The sequence below is a fragment of the Diceros bicornis genome, chromosome 38 (genome assembly GCF_020826845.1).
Source record: "Diceros bicornis minor isolate mBicDic1 chromosome 38, mDicBic1.mat.cur, whole genome shotgun sequence".
NCBI classification, from domain to species: domain Eukaryota; kingdom Metazoa; phylum Chordata; class Mammalia; order Perissodactyla; family Rhinocerotidae; genus Diceros; species Diceros bicornis.
In genome coordinates, this window is record NC_080777.1 from 7,673,966 (window position 1) to 7,683,238 (window position 9,273).

The following is a 9,273-nucleotide window of genomic DNA, read 5'->3' on the forward strand; positions in this document are numbered from 1 at the left end:
CTCCTTCTCTCCCGTTCAGTGATGAATGGTCTCTGCCGCGAGGACACACAGAGGTTAATTTCCCGTGTATGAGGGGTCAACGGGTGGTACCTGCTCCCCAGGAGTGGGCTCATCGTTCATTTTCCATGGCGCCTTCATGCCACAAACGCTGTCCACTCCCATCCGCAGAGGGCCTGTGGAGGGAGGCCCCTCTGACAGACAGGCAGACAGACGCGGTTTTGCCAGCACCTCCCATTAACACTCAGCTCTCTGCCGGCGGTGCCTGAGCCTGACTGCTCTCTCCCCAGCCCTGCCTGTTCCAAAGGAGATCAAAGGGGCGGCAAGAAGTAAAATCAGCAGCATTTCCAGGCCAGGAGAAACACCTGGACCCTGTTTTTAAAAACCCTTTGCTCCGCTGATAATTTGCCCCAAGTGCTCAGCTGAGGCATTTCAAGGGCGGGTAACCAAGCATATTAGAATTTTTCCCCTTTGATCCATCAAAGCACTAGGTTGAGAAAGCCATCTTATATCCAGAAGCCTGTGAGCACTTCCCTCTCTGTTTTAAAAACAGAAAATCCGGGGCCGGCCCGGTGGCGCAAGCAGTTAAGTGCGCGCGCTCCGCTGCGGCGGCCCGGGGTTCGCTGGTTCGGATCCCGGGCGCGCACCGACGCACTGCTTGGTAAGCCATGCTGTGGCGGCGTCCCATATAAAGTGGAGGAAGACACTGCTTGGTAAGCCATGCTGTGGCGGCGTCCCATATAAAGTGGAGGAAGATGGGCACCGATGTTAGCCCAGGGCCGTCTTCCTCAGCGGGGGGGAAAAAAAAAAAAAAAAGAGGAAGATTGGCGGATGTTAGCTCAGGGCTGATCTCCTCACAAAAAAAAAGAAAAAACAAAATCATTACCAAGAAAAACCATTTTGTAGAAAATCTTGAAAAACACCTAAGTAAAAAAATTAAATATATTCTGTTCTTTCTCGTCCCAAGAACCCTCTTGGAACCACCATCTTGGAAATTGCTGGTATTTAATGGAAAGCAAATAAATTAATGGACTGAACTTAAATAAGGTGTCAGGGAATGGGTGAATGGATCTGAGCACATGCCCTAACCCGCTGTCCTTCATTTTCTCTGACTGGACAGTGAGAACCTCCTTTACTTGCAACATTAACAGTCCTGCTTGTATTATATCTCATGGTGAGGGAGATCTTGAGACCTCAGCCAGTCTTTCCCTTGAGATGGAGTCTCAACTTGCCAGTCTGTAAATATCAGTGGCTCGGCACCTCCGTTCTGCTCTAGAATGAAACACAGGGACACAGTAAGTTGCAAGGATCTTGGACTGAAAACCCAGAAGGAGGTAAGGAAAGGGATAATGTGAAAGCAGCGGCTTGAACTACAGTTGGGGTGGAATCCTGAGGTTTTTGCTGTTTTGTGGTGTTGCTGGTTTTTACCTGTCCTGGCAGATTTGCTGATCATGAGTTATTACGTTACACCTGTTGGAGCTGGGAGGAACCGGAGGGGGCTACTGAACTTAGGGATTCCATGGAGGGGCTGCAGAATCTGTGAAACCTCAGCTTTGACATGTAAAATTTTGTTGAACGTGGGTGTGTCGGTTTTAAAATACGTCCACAAATTCTTGGATAATTCTCCCCTCAAAGAGTGGAAGCAAATTCCTCTCCCTTTTGGTTTAGACTGTATTCAGTGACTGGCTTCTAGCAAATAGGTCATAAAAGGCATTGTGGCTTCCTCCTTGCCCTCTCTAGTTTGCTCTGGGGGAAGCCAGCTGCTGTATTGTGAGGACACCACGAGCCCTCACCAGCCACATGACTGAGCCATCTCGGAAAGAGATCCTCCAAACCCAGTCAGGCCTGTGGGTCAGAGTTTCTCAACCTGGGCGCTGTTAACATTTGGGGCTGGATCATTTGGGGGCGGGGGGCTCTCCGGTGCACTGTGGGAGGTTTAACAGCATCCCTGGCCTCCAATCACTAGACGCCAATAGCACACACACACACACCCTTAGTGACAATCAAAAATGTCTCCAGACGTTGCCAAATGTCCCCTGGGGGGCAAAGTCATCCCCAGTTGCGTTACATCCCCTGCGTTACATGACTACAACCCTGCTCGACATCTTAACTTTAACCTCATGAGCCAGAATCACCCAGCTAAGCTGCTTCCGTATCCCTGACCCACAGAAACTGGGAGGTAATAAGCCACTAAGTTCTTGGGGTGATTTATCACGCAGCCATAAATAATCAATTCAATGGGCGTGTGAATTTTTCAGAGGAAAAGAAGAGTCCTTACCTTTCTTCAGATTCTCAAGGAATTCCTGACCCTAAAAGGCTTAAGAACCCTGGATCTAGCCCAGCCTCCTAGCCAATGTAAAATCCTTTCCACAACATCCTGGAGTGTTATTCAAATCAACACTGCTTGACTGTTTCCAGCATTCCTACCTCATAAGGTCGCTCAGTTCATTATTAAAAAATTTGACTTGTACTGAGCCAAAATCTGCTACCTAACTCCCGCCTGTGTGGCTGGGGGCCTGTGTTTGTTCAGATTTCCCTTCCCGGCTCCTCAATCCCTATCAAAATGTAGCTTTTCTGTGCCCTTCTTCTTCTTCTTTTTTTTTTCTTCTTTAAGATCCTTGTTAACTAGTGAACATGCTATTCTGAAAATTATCAGCTAGCAAGAGAATGCATATTCTGTTTGGCACTTCTGGAAATACAAGTGTCAGGCTAATTGGTGCCATGAGTGGTCCCTGCTGGTGGAGGTCCCCACGTGTGTTCAGGGCTTTAGCCAATTGCTGCTCCGTTCTCTCCAGATCCCTTGAGGTCACGGACGGGCTCCAACCAACTGACTGTTTCTTCCTGTCTGTCAGCTCCCTTGGGCTGCAATGATGTTTATGATTTCCTTCACTAAGTCAGAGGACTCCCACCAACCCCTGACCCACCTGTTGATCCTCCTTTCCTGGACTGTTCCTTGAAGGCCTCTTTAGTCTCTGTTGAAATCCAACATGATATTTTTCCTTTGCTGCTTTGAAATGGATCCAGCCCTATTACTTCTAAAGCCAGCATTGTGGGTCAGAACTACTTGCCAGAAACAAAATCGATGCAGAAAGAAAGGCCATGGAGGAATGAACCTCACTCTTTCCAGAAGTCACTCCACAAAGGAGAATGCATAGGATACTCATTGGCTGAGAGCTTATGGAGTAGAAGGCACTTGCTCATGCTCATTGGCTCAGGGTGCACAGCACAGCTTGTCTCACTAGCTCTCATTGGCTGAGAGCTTATTCAGTAGAAGGAACTTGCTCATGCTCATTGGCTCAGGGTTCACAGTACAGCCTTCTCTCATTGGCTAAAACTGCATGCATGAACAGTACTCTCAACAGAGGAAAGAAAGTTATTAACAAAGTACTGTAAAGAATTGTGTTGGTTTTGTTCTTCTTTTAAAGAAAAAGCTTTCTAAAGTCAAATAACCTTAAAATAAATTAGTGCCAGGCAGGCTGCTGTTATATAAGGGTATGCACAAATATTCCCTTTCCTAGTTAGACAATAGACTAACCAAATTAAAAGCATTTGTCTCCTGGAAAGCCATAAAGATTTAATCTAATGATAGAACTTTTAGATGCCTTCTACTGTCTTTGGCCACCCCTGATAAACTTCATAAACTATTAAAAGCAGTTGGTATGTTTACCTGTGCGTTTCCCTCTTTCAGACTGAGGTCCTGGTAAGTAGGACCCATGTCCTGTTTATCTTTGTATTCTTCAGGCCTCCATGTACAATTAAAGAGTTTGTACACTGCACAAGGATACCCAGCCAAGGGAGTGAATGAGAGCTAGAATCCAGCCTGCTCCTTCCTAATCAAGCTCCATGCCCTGGGGTTGTGCCTGCCCAGAGGAGGGTACTTCTATTTTATCTGAACTACAACTGCTTCTCATTCCCTAGCAGTGCCCTCTGACTTCTCACCTCCTGAACACTGTGGGAGCCCAATAAATGTTTGTTGAAAGAGGAAATGAATCAAGGAAAGAATGGACATACTTTTCTTTCAATGGAGGTGAATGGGTGAGGTGGACGCTATTTTTTTTGCCAGCCCAGTAATCATTCCTCTCCTTCTGGGCCCCATATTTTTTTCTGATAATCATCCCTCTCTCACTCCCCCTCACTCAACTCAGGGTAGATCCTGAGGAGTCTAAGCCAGTGTTTCTCAATCTTGGCTACACATTAGAAGCACCTAGGGAAATTTTAAAAATCCTATGCCCAGGGCACATCCCAGACCAATTCAAGTGGACGGTGAGGGGGTGGGCATCAGCTGTCAGTGGTTTTTAAGCTTGCCAGGTGATTTCACATACACGTGGCAGCTGGTTGATAACCTGACACCACTGGTCTAAGCCGATCATGGTGGTTCCATTCCCCTCGCTGGCACATCGGTTAGGAAAGAGCACGTGGCCCAATTCTGGCCAATGAGGCATGAGGGGAAGTCTGCTGTGGGCTTTTGGAAAAGAGATCCTCACTGATAAGAAGTAAAAGTGGCTCTTTACCCTGGGCGTTCTGCTGTCTGGATGCCCAGACGTGCTGTAACCCTCAGTCACCACGAAAGGAGCTCTCTCCAGGATAAGCTGCTGTGCTGAGAAAGGCGGGGTGAGGAGAGAGAAGGGACCCAGGTCCCTGATTGCCTCCCTGAACTGCACATCCACCAGCCTGAAGCTGCCTCCCTCCAGGAGTCTCATTACCTGAGATGATACCTCTTGTTTTTTTTTTGGTGAGGAAGATTGGCCCTGAGCTAACATCTGTGCCAATCCTCCTCTATTTTTTATATATGGGACGCCGCCACAGCATGGCTTGACAAGCAGTGTGTAGGTCCATGCCCAGGATACGAACCCGCGAACCCTGGGCCACAGAAGTGGAGCGTGCAAACTTAACCACTACACCACTGGCCAGCCCCCCGATACCATTTCTTTAGTGTTTAAACTCATTCAAGTGAAGGTATTCTATTACTCAGTTTATTACCATCATAACTGAAACAGTTAAGAATTCTCAATATATAAAGGACTCAATACATAAAGGACTTTTAAAAGATTTTGCTTATTGGAGGGAAAATTCAGTGAGAGAGAGAGAGAGAGAGAGAGAGAGAGAGAGAGAGTGTGTGTGTTTTCCCTTAAAGGAACAGTGACATGTGAGGAGCAAGTGAAACAGAACGTGAGAACAGAGGAGGAGAGCGGAATAAAAAGCCAAGAGCTAAAAATAGACAAAAATCCATATACACAATCTGGGAGGAAATTATGCTTTAGAAGACGAATTAGAATGATACAGGAAGAAATTAAGAGGAGGTGCTAAATAACTTTGAGAAGTAAAAAATGCTGATGATTCATGGAGAGGTAATATGATCGGCTGAACACAGAGGCCCAGGGGAAGGATTAGAATTAAAGAACTAAGGTAGTGGGGAGAGGAACGAGTTCCAGGGCCAGGGTGGAAGCCAGTGAATGCATGAATAGTTATTAAATACTCAAATAGTTATTAAATACCACTCTGTGTTTGCTCATGCTGGTGACCCAATAAATCCAAGAACGTTTGCAAGGAAAGGACACGATTTGCTCTCAAAAAAGCAATTGGAGAGCAGTCTATCCCGCACGTGAGACGCACACAATAAATATTGGTTGAATCAACTATGGACAATATATGATCAAGAAGCAGATTGCTGGGTCAGACTATTGCTGACTACTGTTGGGTCAGTCTTTAGAGTGTGGAGAGAGGAAAATCAGCAGTCGCTAGAGTGATTCTGGAAGGGACTGTGGAATACAGGAGCTGGGTCTTGAAATTTACAGGGGATTTATTTGGGCATAGAAAATGCAGAGAGACTTATAACATCATGGTGGGTGAATTCGCAATCACAGATCCCTGCAGTAGCTGCAGGCCAAATAATTCCTATTATTATGATCCAGGGACGAGGACATTATCGAGGCAGTAGAATTTGATGTGTGACTAATTGTTTTTAATTTGAAAAATGCAAAGTATTCCATTCAAACAGAAAAATGTATGAAAAAGCTTGAGGGTGACTAATATAATCCTTGTGCCACTCTTTCCAACGTAAGCAGTTTTTATATTTTTTAATTAATAAATGGGCACCATGTCGAAGCTTAACTGAAAGAGGCTTTGTGAAGCTTGGTGCTCATGTTGTTGAGAAATTGGAGCTGTCATGGTCACTCCATGGTGAGGAGCATAAGCTGCCTGGCTCTGTCACTTGTTAGCCGTGTGACCCTGGGAAGTCTCCAACTCTTGGAACATCAGTAAAATGACGATAATAATGGTGTCTGTCTCAATAGGTTGTGAGAATTTACTAAGAAAAATGCAGGTAGTGTTAACTAGTGACTGGTCTGTAGTGGGTATTGTGTAAATGGTAACTACTAGTTATTTGTATAAATGCAAAATAACAATTACCACAGGCATGCAAAATCGTCTAAGGCCTAAAATCAAATAAGCCAGGAAAAAGAATAACCAAGAATTGCAAAATAATAACCAATAACCAAACCTAGCTACTATTAACATTTTGGTATATTTCTTTCCAGTTTTTTTCTATATGGAATGTTTTGGTTGTAACCCTACTGTATATTTTGCATCCCACTTTTCTGGAAGGAATTTCTTACAATCCACCACCTTCAAATCAATCTACAATATATTTTGAGGTCTGTCCATGTACAGTTTTCTTTTTTTTTTTTTTATAACACTCTTGGTTTTGCAGAAATGCCCATGTCACTGGGGACTCCGAAGTGTCCGTTTGCCTCAGGTTCTGCGACTTCTCTACCCTGTTCTGTGATTCTGGAGGCAGCGGGCACCACCTGATTCAACTTTGCACTCTCAGCTCCAAGCAAGTGCCTGGCTTCTGGGCAGGACTGAGGACATGTTAGCTGAATGAATGAATGAGGAGATGTGTTCACAGGGGTGGGGGTTGCTTGAAGCTCATTTAAAGACTAAGGAGACTATTTTAAGGTCAGCCTGCTTTGTTCTGAATTGGATAATCTTATTCTTCCTTTCTCTCTGTCTCTTGCTCTCCAAGGGAAATCTCTCTCTCTCTCGGTGTCTCCCTCTCTGTCTCTGTCTGTCTGTCTCTCTGTTGTTGCTTATGCACATGAAGCAAAACAGAATCATGCCTAGATTATGACACTCATTTTTACATGACTTTGGCTCTTTTCCCCCAAATGGACATTTTGGGTGCTCAACAGATGCACACCAGGGATCAGAAGGCCTGGTTTGGCACCCCAGGTCAGCGCCGACGAGCCGTGCCATTTCATCCCTCTTTCCCTTAGCCTGGAGTGCACGTCCCAGCTGCGTTGACTAGATAAGTCATCCTTTACAATTCAGCTTAAGGATCATCCCTTCCAGAAGCCTTTCCTGACCCCAAATACACCCCCCACCCTGCACTGCACCCATTGCATCCTATGCTGATTACATCCTGCCTGTCACTAGATTGAAAACCTCTAGCAGAAAGGGACTTCTGTCCTCTCAGTGCCTTGTACTTAGGAGATGCTCAATACACGTTCCTTGAATAAAAATGGATGTGATCTTGGACAAGTTACTAAACCTTTCTGAGCCTCAGTTCCTTCATCTATAAAGTGGTGATAATAATGAGATGATGGATGTGAGTGTACTTAACATAAAATGTAAATTAGCTCGTAAAACATGAGAACTTCTGTTACGTAGTGCCAGCATCATCTGGATCCAGAATTACTATCTTTCTCTCAGTGGTATTTACTGAGGGGGCAAGAGTGTCAGACAGTTACCTGAAACAGATGAGACCGTAGAGAAGTCCTGTACGTTGGCTAATACAACCATCCACCATTTATAGGAGATATAAGCCAGGCACTGTGCGAGATGCCTTAGGTATCTTACTTTTCTATTTTGATTACAGTCCAATAAGGTGGGTTAAATTATAACCATCACTTAGCGTGAGGAAACTGAGGCACATAGAGGTAAAGTTGCTTGTCCAAGGTGACTGTGGTAGTTTGTTATATTGGTGGCCCCCAATGAACCAGGCCTCCCAGATGTACTCCCTTCCTCTTGCATCTGAGCTGGCCCATGGCTCGCTTTAGCCAATAGCATGTGGCAGAAGGGACACTGGGGCAGTGCCAGGCCTGAGACTCAGGAGGACAGGTAGCTTCCACTTTTTTGCTCTTGGAAGCCCTGAGGCACCACGTAAGAAATCTGGCTATTCTGCTGGAGAGGTCAGGTGGGATGCTACCTGGAGGAGGAGAGGCCCTGAGACTACATGGAGAGAGAGAGAAGGGCTCTGATAATTTAATAATCAAATGTATCACAACATAATTTTACTTAATTCTACTAGAAACATCTACTTAAAATCCTCAACTCTGAATTACAAAGAAACCAAGAGGGAAGACCATCATTTTACTCTATCAGTGAACTGAGGATTGTCCAGTTCACCTGCCAATTTGGAAGCAGGTGTATCTGCCTTGGGTACAGTGAATTATGGATATGGTCAGTATTTATTCAATGATAAACATGATTACTCAAAAGCAAAATTGAGATCTGACACATTTTGGAAAAGGTAATCTCGACGAAAACAAAGTAGTGTTTACTCCAGTTGTCTTTTGTTTTATTCACTAATCAAGTGTTTAGGAAAAATAAGTACTAAAGAGCCAAAGGAAGGAAAGCTAACATCAACAGGGAGTGTTAGTAGATGAAATGTTTAAAATTTTAATTATTGAAGGGGACTTTTTGTTTCTAGCCATGACAGAGTAACAGGTACCAGACGTGCTCTCCTTCTATAATGAAAATGGGCCAAATATGTGAAACAAATATTCTTAGACATTGTAGAGTAGACAATGCAAGACTGTGATCCTTGGGGCCGTCAGGTGGCATAGTGATTAAGTGCACGCACTCCGCTTTGGTGGCCCGAGGTTCACAAGTTCAGATCCCAGGGGCGCACCAACGCGCTGCTTGTCAAGCCATGCTGTGGCGGTGTCCCATATAAAGTGGAGGAAGATGGGCATGGATGTTAGCCCAGGGCCAGTCTTCCTCAGCAAAAAGAGGAGGAGTGGCAGATGTAGGTCAGGGCTAATATTCCTCACACACACACAAAAAAAAGACTGTGATCCTTGAGAAGGGGAAGGGGTGAAATGAGCCCAGGGTTCACCTAGACTTTCTGCCTGGAGGTACTTGCCAGACTGCTGTGGTGAAGAAGAGACCTAAGCAGAGTGGCAGTTTCACTGAGTTGAAGGACAGAGATCGGTTTCAGGAGGCTAAGGTGGCTGGTATTTGCAAGGCAGAGTAACAGAGAGAAAAGAGCTCAGA